Below are 14,999 nucleotides of genomic sequence, written 5' to 3'. Positions count from 1 at the left end.
TTTTATAACTGCCATTTTAACCAACAAAAGAAATGACACAGAAGCAGACAAGACGACATAAGTGAGAGATTTACGCCCAAAAAAACACATTTGTCATCATATTAACAGTTATTTTAAATGATTATTATTGTAGTGCAGCGTTATATTTTGATTATGCAGAATTTGAAAGGATAAACTCACTCCCGCTCTCAGTTTCAACCTTTATAAACACATCTGAGCCTCGGCCGTTTCTCTCTGTGATTAGTTTGTAGATAAAATGAGTTCACACGGGCGTCTGTCATATAAATAAATAGTAGTTAATAGCGGTTAACTTGAAAACTACCACATCATGACATCACAAGGTGGAACAGAGCATTTTGAGGTTTAGAGATTAGACAAGACAAATAATAAAGGGTTACTCAAACATGTGTGACTGAAACGGGTATGTTTTTGAGGAGGTAACACTATTATAACACGGTTTAAATCTCACAAGAGTCAGTTTTGTGTAATACGGGACCTTTAACCTTAAACTGACGTAGGACTGACTGTGGACTTCTCCATTAAAAAGACCAGAGCTGATCACTGACCGACAGAAATGGCTGAATCTATATTAAAATGTGCGTAATGGCCACAAAAACAAGACTAATATTGTTATTATTGGCAGGGCAAAAATGTGTCATCCTTAATTCTCTGTTTGCCATTCAGACCAGTATATATTTAACATTTTGCACTTTATTTTTATGAGAATCTGGGCCCCTAAAACAGGAGTATCAGAATCAGTCCTGTGCTGGCGTGCCTCCGCTGGCTCCGTGTCATTTTTAGGACTGATTTTAAGATTCTGTTTGTTTGTTTTTACAGATTTAAATGGCTCTTGAATACCTGACTGTGCTGTCATCTTATGTTAAAGCCAAATGAGTCACAATAACTAAATATAGACAAGAGACGATCATATTTAAATCAAACCTTAAAGCAGAATTATCCCCTCAAAACTATTGTAAATTTACAATATTGTTAAAAATATGAACTGTAAAAAATAAATAACAGAATGCAGCACTTAAAGTAGTTATTTTACTATGTAATGAGTCATAGAAGTTCATAATAAAACTGTCAAAAATGTCATCGTACAACAGAAAAAAAAACACATTTTCTACTGGTATAAAGAAAAAGTCCCCACAATAAATCAGGGCAGGGATATTAATCAAAATAATTAAATTAATTCAAGTTTTTAGTTACTGAGATTTTGAAAAATATCTAAATCGTCCTGACTTTCTCATTTGCAAAGCAGTTATTGTACAGTTACAGTTGAATATCTACAAATGTAAATGAAGGCAGTTTACAGTTTCTTAAAGAACAGCATATGACCTCCTGTTGGAAAGAGCCGTCCTGTTTGCAAAAATAATGAGATTTTACTTTCTGGCCATATCGCCGAGTCCTACGGTAAATGTTGACCCCCAAAAACCACTGTTCCATCTGTCACATTCTGAACAATAAGGCGATATGGTGATTATTGTGACAGGCCTAGAGGTCAGAAAACAAGCTCAGTGAGGTCAGAAAACCCGCTGTTATTAAATGTGCTCAGACCTTCTTGAAGAACTCGAGGTTCCAGGGCCTTTGCTGTAGCTGCCCCCAAACTATGCAACAGTTTCACCTCTGCACATCAGAGCTGCTCCATCTCTCGAGTCTTTTACATCACCTCTTAAGACTAATTTCTTTGCCTTTTAGTGCAATCTAAACTATATATTTGTAGTATTTTTACATATGAACTTATCTCATGTGTCCTGTTTTGGTCTGTTTTAACCCTGTATTAACCATGTGACACTGACATAATTAAGTTAAGTCTCATAAACGATAAAGTGTGAAAACAAAACACAGCAACCGAACCCAAAATAAGACGATTCACTGATTTAACCCCCATATGAAATCCCCGTCGTGTTAAACTGAGCTGAGGACACATTTAACAGTTGCCAATCAGATTCTGCAGTTTGGTCGGACAGCGAGAAAAAGCATCTTAAGGTCTTAAAAATCTCGGAAATGACTTCAGAATTCGCTTTTAAATAAAGATCATCTGGCATCATCTGGCCGTCGATACTGTCATGAGCTGCTGACAGAGGAGTCCAAAAATAAAGAAAGAGGAATTAGATTTTGTCTATGCTGCGTTTCATACAGGAATAATAAGACTATAGTTTGAGTTAACAGCAAATCCACATTTAAATACAGAGACCAGATTTAAAAACTTAACGCAGCCGGATTGGGATGTTTGGTATTGAGATATATCAGCTGATTTTTGCACTTTTAGGGCATTGACTATCGGCCTTAAATCTCCAGCAGAGGAGGAATTTTTTTTTATTTTTTTTTGGGCCAACCTGCTGCCTAAAAAGCACACATTTATTTATTTTTTTATTTTTATTTTTTCACATATAATCCCTACATCTGTTTTGCATATTTATTATTATTATTATTATTATTATTATTATTATTATTATTATTATTATTATTATTATTATTATTATTACTATATGTATTTTTTTATTTATTTTATTTTATTTTATTTTTTTCATATATAATCCCTACATCTGTAAGGCATGATTTTGCATATTTTATTTTACTATTATTATTATTATTATTGTATGTATTTTTTTTTTTTTTCTTCTTTGTATATGCCCATCAAAAGAGGATCTCAGGGAAATCAGGTGGGAGGTGTTGGGTTTATAAAGGGTCAGAAGAAGGTGAAGAAGGTCAGAGCGACCAAAACGTTGTATGGAATAAAATTGAGACAGTGTGCAGGAGTTTTTCTTTAGTTTTTAGACAAGTGCTTTACCTCCTACGCACCTGTCGCCCAGTCGTGTGTGTGGAGTTTACACAGAAACGGGTTTATAAAGGGGAAAATATAATCAAAATGTAACGTGTATGACTGCAGATGATATCAACGCTTGAATAAAAAAATCTTATCAGAAAAAGAAAATTTATAACTGCAGAAAACGTGACTACACAGCTCTATTAAAGGTCTGAGGTAAAAAACAAAAAAAAACAGAAATAAGTTAAAAAAAAAAAAAAAAAGGCTGTGGATGAGTTTGTTTGTTGGGGAAAGTTGGGGGGAATAATTAAAATCAGCTAAATATATCTGCACATCTGATCGGCCGTTGCTCTGGATTCTAAATAATTGGCATCAGTCATGAAAAAACCCATATCTGCCGATCTCTAGTTTGTTATAAATACAACTATAAAAAATAAAATAATGAATCTTGCTTTTTTTTTTTTGCCTTTTTGATGCCTTTGTGACTCATTCCAGATGCAAACTAACGACTAAAGTGTTTCATTCTGCTGTTTATTTATTGCAGCTCATGATTTTTAACAATTTAGAATATTTTTTGTGGTTTAAATCTTGTTTTTTTTTTAGTTTTTAGTTGTTGTTTTTTTTGTGTCAGTGGCATAGATTAGTTTCAGTATTATCATTTATCATCTATATTTACTTGAGCGATATATCGAACTTCAAAATGTATCGTCGACACAGGTCTGCACATGTTTTGTTTTGTTTTTTCCTTTCAAACTGAGAAAATTAAATGAAATCTCACAAAACACATGGAGGGAAGTACAGCTGCAATAATCAAAACAAAGAGTAAAGAAACATGAAAGAGTAAAAGTATGAAAAAGTATGCTCTGTTCCACCTTGTGATGTCATGAAGTGGTCGTTTTCAAGTCAAGATAGCTATTTTTTTACCTTTAGTTCAGTAGAGATTGGCAGTTCCAGGGCTGAAATTATCCAAATGATTCTAGTGAAGGTGTTTGGAGTTTAAAAACACAGTGGAGCACTTCCTGTATTGCCACATGGTGACATCACAAGGTGGAACAGAGTGTTTTCTGCTTGATTTGTGTGTTAAACAGGTGTGAATGAAACAAAACACAACTCCAGGTCTGTTTGTGACGAGGAAACAACGTAACAGATCAGAAAATAGCGCAAGTTTTAGGTCCGATTTGTGTTTTTAAAAATAATGATTCCAAAATGTTCAAAAGAATGTAATGCTAGTTCAGCTCAGTGTCTTGTTTTGCGTACTTCCTTCCACTTGTTTAAGTCGCAAAACTGCAGCTGCTCAGAGATAACAGTCGTTTTGCCTCCAGCACCTGCCCAATCTGACACATGTAAAACAGAGCGGAGACAGATCAGAGCTTAGGGCCCGAGGGAATTGACTACGACAACAAACACGTCCGCCAAATGTAATCAGATACTAATCGCTACTACTTTCATAATCTGTTTGTCTTTTCCTGTTATCTTGTCTTTTTAAAATTATCTACCTGTACTTTTTATTTGCTGCTGCCGCTTAGCCAGGACTCCCTTGGCAAAGAGGTTTTTAATCTCAATGGGACTTCCCTGGTTAAATAAAGGTTAAATAAAAAATAAATACAAATAAAAAAAACAAAAATCGAAACTTGATACTCATTCGCGCGGGTATCAGTACTAAAAAAGTCACAAAAATTTGAGCAGACTGTTTAAAGAAGAGTTCCACATTTGGAATTTCGACAGCGAATATCATAGCAACCAAACAGCCAATCCGGAGCAAAGTGGTTGAAGTTAACGCCCCTTTCCGCCTGCTTAGCAACGCTGTCAATCAAACCTGTTGCTAACGGCAGTCGGTGCGACCTCAGGGGAAGAAAGCGCCTGATTTGTCTGTTATTAATGTTTATATCTTGATTTACGGACACATCAGCAAAATAAAAACACCAGGATCACGTAGGGCGGGTTAATACGAACATTTTAAGACCAAAATCGGTATCGAGTATTGAGTAAACTCGTTAGTATCGAAATGGAGTTTGAAATTGTGTTATTGTGACATACAGGCATCATATATAAACATGTAAACAGACTCTAGTTCTATCCAACTTGGTAAACGACAGAACCTTCTCATCTGATTCTCGTCTTGTTTTATTACGGGATTGAGTTGAAAATGGTTGAAAAGTTTGAATATGATACAACAAAAGTAGTTTTACGTGTAGTTTTGACGTTTTGACCTGAAGAAATCATCTTTGCTGAACAGCTGAAGCTAAGAATACGCAGCAATAGACACGAGGGGTAGGGCTAGTCGATAAGATACACACCTTGATACACAGGCCGCGATACGATACTCGATACACGTCACTTTTAATTTGATGCAACAATTAATATTTCAAATGAATTCAATACGGTTCAGTAAAAAACAAAAGCATATGGTCTCTCACTGCTCTAAAGACTCACAACATCACTACTAAGTCAAACTATGATACTAAAAGTCTTTGTTAAACCACTATCTGTGTATAAATGCGTGTATATTATCCTCATCCTGGCATCGAGTGAACTGCTTAGTATTGAAATCAACTTTAAAATACACCCATTTTAATGACCAAAACAGTGAATATGTCGAGTGTATTACCTAAATTACATTTCTTCCTCTAAACAAGTAACAAAATTGAAGCCATGTCACAAAATAAATCAGAATAACATACCCAAAAAAATATTATTGGTGATAAATCGATGCAGTGGCCCACGATATCGATACTGTACGACCAAATTCAGTATCGTGATATTTCAATAGACACATGTGGTTTAAGAGATTAGGTCATATAATGAAATTTTGACAACTGGAAGTAAGTTTGGGTCTAGTCTAGAGACAGACGTGGGTCAAAATATCAGGACAATTTTTTAGCATATTGGCTATGGGAGCTCGGTCACACGGGAGGAGCTCGGAGTAGAGCCGCTGCTCCTACACGTTGAGAGGAACCAGCTGAGGTGGCTCGGGCATCTGCTCAGGATGCCTCCTGGACGCCTCCCTAGGGAGGTGTTCTGGGCATGTCCCACCGGGAGGAGGCCCCGGGGAAGACCCAGGACACGCTGGAGGGACTATGTCTCTCGGCTGGCCTGGGAACGCCTTGGGGTCCCACCGGAGGAGCTGGAGGACGTGTCCGGGGTGAGGGAAGTCTGGGAGTCCCTGCTTAGACTGCTGCCCCCGCGACCCGGCCCCGGATAAGCGGAAGAAAATGGATGGATGGATGGATGGCTATGGGCCTTAAATACCCATACGACCTTAAATACCCATACGACCTTAAATACCCATACGACCTTAAATACCAAGACGACCTTAAATACCCATAGACAACCTTAAATACCAAGACAACCTTAAATACCCATACGACCTTAAATACCCATACGATCTTAAATACCCATACGACCTTAAATACCCATACGACCTTAAATACCCATACGACCTTAAATATCCATACGACCTTAAATACCCATATGATCTTAAATACCCATACGACCTTAAATACCCATACCCACTCAACCTTAAATACCCATACAACCTTAAATACCCATACCGTACCCACAGACCTTTCTTCGTACACTTTAGTGCAAAGACAGACGTGCACAGTGTGACTCCGCTGCTCTTAGGGGCTGTGTCTACAGTCGACTATGTCAGCACAAGTCTGTGGTTTAAAGCGACGGAAGTCTCAGAAGGAACAAACTCAACAGTTTTTATGATAAACGGCAATCGCTAAAAGTTTTTTTGTCGATATTCATCTTCATGACTGATATTGAAAGCAGCTTTTTTTTGTCCAAATTCAAGGCAGTCGCTCTGTTTCCATGAGGCAGATCCACATGAGGCAGAATTTCAGTCTCATTTGCTTCATTAGTTCCAAGTAACAAAATGCAAAAATGTAAGTCCACAACTAATACTACTACAGGACTTAGTAGTAGTAGTAGTAGTAGTACTAGTAGTAGGACATCTTAATCATCTCTCCTGACAGTTAAACCATGTGTTGTTTTGGTTCAGTGCTGTCGTAGACGTGGAGAAAACACATTTACAATGGGCCTGTCGCTGATACTGTAACATTCAGCTCTTTAAACTATGTGCTGTACGTGCAGTTTTTGGTAAAGGGTCTGCCGTCTGCACGTCGTCATGGAGATTAAGCATGGGAAATTTTGTGTGACGATTATCATGGCCAAAATAATTACGATTAACCATAATGTCACGATAATGATTCAAGTTACTGACAGTTTCAAAACATTGTCAGCGATTCTCCTGATTATAGCCGACCCTTTTTATCACGAGAAACGATATTATTGTTTATTGTCCCATCCTTAATAGAGATGTTACTGTTTACTGAATGTTCCACAGCATGGCATTAGACTTATCTATCTCCATGGGGACGAGCAGATCGCAGTACAAATACATATGTTTCAAGAAGTTTTTTGCAGTAGCAGTAATTAAAGCAGACGCCTGTGACTGAAGGCAACGCAGGTGAAAACTTAAAGCTCTTAAAATGTGAGAACGGCACATTTTACTCTCTCAGAATTATAATTTCAAGTATTCCATGTGTCACATTACTGAAGTTGCGTTTGATTTTGTACCTGCTTGTCTTTTATTGACCAACGATCCCGTCAGGCCCCGATCGATTGGTCCACGAAAAAGGGGGTGTGGCTAAAGCTCTCAAAACTATTGCATATCTCCGTGAATCTGACCCAAACTGCACTTACAACACTACACCTGCAGGGGGAGCGCATGCAAAAACTACTATTTATGCAGAAAAAAGTACTTGGAAATAATGTAAAGACAGATTAAACTTGTGAATCGTGAGTTTAATCTGACTTTTTACAGAGAAATACCAAAAAATACCAAATCTTCAGATCAAAATCCTTATGATCTAAATAACATGATTAGTTTTGGTCGACTAAGACTCAATCGACTATTAGTGATGTGACTTTGTGCACCGAGTCGGCTCTTTGAACGATTCCTTAACGTGACCGGTTTGATCCGAGTCTCATTTCTAAAAGAACCGAATCTTTTACTTTCAAATTTGTCTGCATTTTTGCACTGACTAATGCTGAATCAACACAAGAATTAGCACAGAAGCAGAGCAGGCGACACGAGTGAGAGATTTGAGCAAAAATAACATATCAGGCATCATAATAAGTTAGTTTTTAAAAATGATTCTTATTCTTATTATAGTGCAACGCTTTGTTTATATTCTGCATGAATCATCTGAAAGGATAAACTCACTCCCGCTCTCAGTTTGAATCAGTTTAAACACATCTGAGCCTCGGTCGTTTCTCTATGTGATTAGTTTCTAGATAAATGAGTTCTCACAAAAGATTCGGATCCTGTAAAAGAGCCGAAAGTCCCGTCATAACAATCGACCGTGGACTAAAGGCTACAGCTCTAGATCTGACCATTTTTCTAACTTTCTGTCAGTTAAATCCATCATTTCCATTTTGTGAAGTCGACTACTGCTCTGATTTTGGGCTACAAAAAAAAAAAAGAAAAAGTCCAGTGAATCAGGTCATAAAATATTCTTTGAAACAACAACATATTGTGATTTTATTTATTTTTTAAGCCTCTTTAGCCTTCAGCATGTTTTCAAATTGGGTCTTTGTGTTAGACTTAGATCCCAGACGGCTCTCGGTGAAGTCTTAAAGCTCTTATATTACATAAAATTGACTCATGTGACACTTTAGCCATGTTAGAATGTCAAATTATGATTAAGTAACTGTTTATTATTAGTCTGTCTACATCTCTGTTCCACCTTGTGATGTCATGAAGTGGTAGTTTTCAAGTTAACAGCTACATTTAACCTTTACTTCTGGGATGATATTGAAATTTGGTGTTACATGACCAATGCCAAAGTAATTGCGATTAACGATTATATCACAATAATAATTAAAGTTGATGACAGTTTAAAAATGTTCTGGATATGAATCATTTTAATTTTAATATGATGAACAGGTTCCACATTTAAACAGCTGTTATAGTAGTGAACGTTTTTTTTATAAGTGACTACAAAAAGACATGAACCAGGTTTTCTGTGTTCTTAATAAAAACTGAATTGAATTGAACTAAAGAGTGATCTAGAAGAAACCGACAGGGAGAAGTATGTGTTTGTTCTGGTGATGTAACGGGGATTATCTTTGTTGGCGATTACCACGATTATATAAATGTCCCATGAACGATTATGCTCCACCCTTTTTATCACGATAAACGATCATCCCTGGTCAACGCTGATACCGATTGTTTAGAATCCAGAGAAATCGATGTCCGCCGATCAGGTTTGCCGATGTCTTCTGGACGATATGTAGACCCGATTTTGATTATTTTCGTCAAATTCTGTCATTTCAGAACAGCAGTGGAGTCACATTTCGTCCACTCGTCACTTCAAACTTAAGTGTTCACTGACTTTAAGTAGACCTGTCATGACAATCACTATATCGACAAGATTCTTCTGGGGTCAGTATATATCATGTGTACTCTTTCTTTGCAATAATGGATCGATTTGGGGTATTTTTGTTGCAATACGATAAGATTTGAGCCGTAGAGAGTTGAAAAATTCTGTTATGTTGCGGCCCAGGCCTCTTAATGATCCTGTCTATTTAAAAACAGTTCACTGGGATCATCTTTCATTATTGTTGTTGCGTCAGTGACTTAAAGAAGTTTCAATATTATCGTTTATCGAGATGTTTCTGTAGCGATATATATCCAACTTCAACATAGACTATAATCACTATTTCAACGTATCATTCTATATATGAAGCTGGAACAGTATTTTCTGGGATCAATATCTATCGTGTGGACTTTTTCTTTGCACTACTGGAACTTTTTTGGTTGTTTTTTGGCTATATAGTAAGATTTAAGATGTAAAGTTTGAATTAATAACTTGTATGACTCATTCCAGATACAAACTAATGACTAAAGTGTTTAATTCTGCTGTTCATTTATCGCAGCTCATGATTTTTAACAATACTGTAAATGTTTAGAATAGTTTTTGTGATTTAAATCTGCTCTTGGGTTGTTGTTAGTTTCAATATTATCGTTTATCGTCTATATTTACTTGGGTGATATATATCGAATTTCAAAAGGTGTTATCGAGACAGGAATACTAAAAAGTGCAACTATCCGACCTGCATTTCGCTCGATCCCTCATTCGCAGTGATCGATTTGAATGAATGGAGCAAACGGAGAATGGAGTAAAACTGTGGAATGGTTTAGAAAGCTTCACATTCAATTGTTCAGTTGAAATGTGCATACAAAAGGACAAAAAACTGACTAGTAAAAAGTAGAATAAACTACAGAAATGCGTAAAATGTGTAAAATTGCAAATGCTCCAGCTTCTGCACATAGACTGTATTAGAAAAGTGGACTAAGTGAGTGTGACGTGACCCATAGCGTTGAAGTTCATCGAGGCTAGCAAATATAGCGGCGAATTTGGAGCCGACTTCCATATTTGGAGCAACAAACAATTCCGACCGCACGTATCTTAGCAACCATAGAGCCAATCGGGAGCGAGGCTGTTGAAGGTAACGCCCCTTCCCACCCGCACCACCGGTTCGGCATGGAGTAGCCGCTTACGCAACGCTGTCAATCAAGCCTGTTGCTAACGCTAGCTGGAGCGACCATGGAAAAGAAGGCGCCTGATTTGTCTGTTATTAATGTTCATATCTTAATTTACAGATGATATCGCGAAATAAAAACACCCAGGATCATGTAGACCAGGTTAATATGAATATTTTAAGAACAAAATGACAAGTTTTTTCAATGTAAAGTGAATAGGAGCCAGAATCGCGCCCATGATCGCTTCCTATTTGGAACGCGGCGGCTAGCAGGTTAACTATGTCCATTTATATATACAGTCTATGGTTAAGGGGCATGTTTACTAACACTAGATCATTCATTCGCACATGTTTTCAGATTGTATTGTTGTTTGAACCCCTGGCAACATGGCAACGACTGACACACGTACGACTAAAAATCAGCGATTGACTGATACGGCTTGCCCACAACGATGCACCGTTTCTGTTTTCCGAAGGGCAGAAAGATAAGAAGCTGCCAGCACGGTCTCACATTTGCCAAACTCTGCCTTCATAATTCTATTTCTATAAACACCGCCACATTCAGGCCGCCAACTTCCCCAAACGCAGAAAGTCAAACATGCCTCTGATAGCGGTATGTGATCAACAAACACGATTAAGTCAAACATAGAAAACCCCAGGAAATAAATAATTAACTCAAATCTAGTGTGAACCATCTGATAGAGGAAGTGTGAACATATTGACGTTGTATTTTAGATTCTCCGAAAATGTAGAGCACTTTCGGAAAATCTAAAGAATCTAAAATACTTTTGTCTTTATGTGTGAGGATGCAGGGTTTGAAATTAGGCCCTAATTACTATATCCACTTATCATTCAGTATACGAAAGCTGGAAACATTTATTTTGGAGCTCAATATTTATCGTGAGTACGTTTTCCTGGCAAAACTGCAGACATTTGAGGTATTTCTATAATACTTTGAGCTGCGGAGGCGTGAATAAGTCCATTTTACGGATAATTATTGGTACATTCTACTGTTTATTTGATGTAGCTCATGTCTTTTAATGAAACAGTTTATTTAAATCTCATCTTGCATTATTTACATCTTAATTAGTGGCGTAAAGAAGCTTTGATATAATCGTTTATCGCAATATTTCTCCGTTATGTTGATTTATGATCTTTTTTCATGTTTCTAGACAAATGTGTGAGGCTTTAATTTCTGTATAATCAGTAGCCTTTAGATATTATACTAAATATTACTAATAATTTGCAGAATATTTAAATGAAAAAAATCTATATCATAACAATAATAATAAAAAATCTAGTAATAAAAATAAATAAATAAATAAATAAATAAATAATAATAATAATAATAATAATAATAATAATAATAATAATAATAATAATAAACTAAATTAAAATCATATTAATAACCCTAGATTTTTTAAATAATGCACTTCATTCGAAAACCAATCTTAAAGTTCTCCATTCGCTTTAAAATCACACAGAATAACACAGTACAGGTTTGGGTAATAGGTACAGTCTCCTCTGTGTAGTCCCTGGTTTGTCCAGGTGTGATCGACAGCATATAAATGATATAATCTTGTTAATATGTGAATAACTAAGGCAGAGGCGCCCAAAGCGTTTTCCTCGGTGGGACAAAATGAAAGAACATGAGCAAGTCCAGGGTCAAATCTAATGAAATAATTGGGAAAATATCAGGAAATAGACCGGACTGGCCTCATCTCCACCTCCTGAAACTCTTTTCTATATAAAGTTTAAACAAAATAGATTCTTCATAAAATCTCAGAGCCCCGTCGCGGGTCTAATTAGACTCTCTGAAGGGCTAAATTTTACCCGTGGCCCCGACTTTCAGCACCCCTGAACTCTGGTATAGGCACAATCTACTCATAAAATCCCTCGTTCATCCAGGTGAGGTGGGCAAACATACAGTAAGCACAGTATCTACAAAACCTACCATCTCTTATGACTAAGTTTCATGTTCAAATATTACTGATTTAAAACTGTTTACCCAGGGTGCTGCCTCCACGTGCTGTGGGAATTATGAAATGCTTTAGTCCTGCAGTACTGTTTGCATCAGTAGTGAGTCACAGAAGTTATGAATTCAAACTTTTACAGCTTAAATCTGATCAAACAGCTAAAAAATAACCAATAACGTCACAGTAGTGCAAAGTTTACACGATAAAAACTGACCCCCCAAAACTATTGTTCCGATTTTATGTATATAACGTCCCATTATGTCATGTTTTTTTTTTTACTGGAGAACAGAAATATTTTGATGCCCGAGTTGCCCAGATGAAAATAACCTTTGACCTCTCAGGATGGAGAACAGCAGCGAGGGAAGAAATTTCACTGTTTTTTTTTTGGGGGGGGGGGGGTTTACGCTTGCTTGTTGGTTGTTTATTTTGTCAAACATAATTCTGTTACATTCTGTTATATTTGCAAGTTTAATGAAATAAAAAGCAGTTGATTTCATTTTTTTCTGCGGGCCACTGTGTCACGTGAATGTACAGTGTGCGTGTGTGTGTGGGGGGGGGGGGGGGGTGCGTGTGTGTGCGAATGTACACTGTATGCATGTGTGCTTATATGCATCTGTGTAGGGGTGTGTGCGTGTGTGTGTGTACGTGAGTGTACACTGTATGCATGTGTGTTTGTATGCACGTGTGTGTCTGTGCGCACAAACACACTCGTAATGCCGCTTCACATGTGCAGAAGTTCGTTTTCTCCGCAGCACATTGAAGGCGCAAACCTGGCGCTAAAACTAACCCTGTTGTTGCGCGGTTGGAGCAGGCTGTAAACTAATGCGCAACTTTTCTTATCTTAAAAAAGAAGGAGAAAAAAGTTTGTCTTACCTTATAAAAAACTGTCTGAATGCACGCGCTGAGTCTATCCTCTTTTCCAGCCACAGAGAACAAACAGCAGCACCATCATGACACGATTAACACTCAGAATGTGCGCAGAAGATCCTGAAAAAGTCCGCTTTGCAGATTGGAACCGCAATCGAGCGCACGCTGCTCCCGTCTGCACCTGTCTGCGCCTGTCTGCACCTGTCTGCACCTGTTTGCACCTGCACCGTCTGCAGCGTCTGCACCCTGCACCAGACGCGGCTTGTACTGAAACTTTAGCGCTGTGATGAAGCAGACAGCCGCACACAGCGGTCCACACGGGCGGGAGTGAGTTAGGCTTCCTGTTGGTTCTTCAAAATAAAAGAGTCATGTCTGCGCAAATCAAGTGTAGCTCATGGGAAGAGGCTGTCGGGTTCATCCAAGCCACGATTAATGCAGACTGCTGTCCATGAGCAACACACTTCACTTCTTTATGTGCAGCAAAGCAGTTAAAGAGAGGGTACTTTACTTCTATGGGGTATTAAACAGGGGTATTTTACTTCTGTAGGGTATTAAACAGGGGTATTTTACTTCTATGGGGTATTAAACAGGGGTATTTTACTTCTGTAGGGTATTAAACAGGGGTATTTTACTTCTATGGGGTATTAAACAGGGGTATTTTACTTCTGTAGGGTATTAAACAGGGGTATTTTACTTCTATGGGGTATTAAACAGGGGTATTTTACTTCTGTAGGGCATTAAAGAGGGGGTACTTTACTTCTATGGGGTATTAAACAGGGGTATTTTACTTCTATGGGGTATTAAACAGGGGTATTTTACTTCTGTAGGGTATTAAACAGGGGTATTTTACTTCTATTGGGTATTAAACAGGGGTATTTTACTTCTATGGGGTATTAAACAGGGGTATTTTACTTCTATGGGGTATTAAACAGGGGTATTTTACTTCTATGGGGTATTAAACAGGGGTATTTTACTTCTGTAGGGCATTAAAGAGAGGGTATTTTACTTCTATGGGGTATTAAACAGGGGTATTTTACTTCTATGGGGTATTAAACAGGGGTATTTTACTTCTATGGGGTATTAAACAGGGGTATTTTACTTCTGTAGGGCATTAAAGAGGGGGTACTTTACTTCTATGGGGTATTAAACAGGGGTATTTTACTTCTATGGGGTATTAAACAGGGGTATTTTACTTCTATGGGGTATTAAACAGGGGTATTTTACTTCTGTAGGGCATTAAAGAGAGGGTATTTTACTTCTATGGGGTATTAAACAGGGGTATTTTACTTCTATGGGGTATTAAACAGGGGTACTTTACTTCTATGGGGTATTAAAGATGTTTTGAGTCTTCAGAGCTCTATCACAACACAATCAGCTGCATCCTGCTCATTAAACTACTGCACATCACATCAGGTTTGTCTAGTTCCTGAGTACAGTTTAGTATCATGTTTTTTGTGTATTTATGGAGACGTATGAAGTTGTTTTAGATGAATATTGTGATTTGTGCAAATTCTACCATAATGATCCACGTGTCCATCATAGATTAAAACTATAGAGCAGACACAAGCACAGTATGTCTGCTTTAAGTCTGGCTTTCATTTTCATTTTGTTATATATGTGTGTATTTTAACGTGTATTTCACATGTATTTTTTTAACCACTGTTACTTTATGTCATTTCCTGCTCATCACTGCTTCCTCATCACTTTGCTGCAAAATTCTCTTCCTCTTGTTCAAACACAGATACACACACAGACTCACACTCAGACACACAAACACACACAGACACACACACAGACACACAAACACACACAAACACACACAGACACAC

General features: G+C 37.5%; 1 protein-coding gene across 1 annotated transcript in view; it reads right to left on the bottom strand.

The window, feature by feature from the left end:
• grap2a (GRB2 related adaptor protein 2a) overlaps window positions 1–13,434 on the bottom strand; it is a 36,123-nt gene extending 22,689 nt beyond the window's left edge. Inside the window, exon 1 of the mRNA XM_033970971.2 lies at window positions 13,177–13,434. The gene's annotated coding sequence lies outside the window, so the exon portion shown is untranslated. The remainder of the gene's footprint in view (window positions 1–13,176) is intronic.
• Window positions 13,435–14,999: the final 1,565 nt, after the last annotated feature.

Source organism: Periophthalmus magnuspinnatus, chromosome 8 (assembly GCF_009829125.3).
Source record: "Periophthalmus magnuspinnatus isolate fPerMag1 chromosome 8, fPerMag1.2.pri, whole genome shotgun sequence".
In the NCBI taxonomy this organism is placed as follows: domain Eukaryota; kingdom Metazoa; phylum Chordata; class Actinopteri; order Gobiiformes; family Gobiidae; genus Periophthalmus; species Periophthalmus magnuspinnatus.
This window is presented reverse-complemented; position numbering and strand designations above follow the sequence as displayed.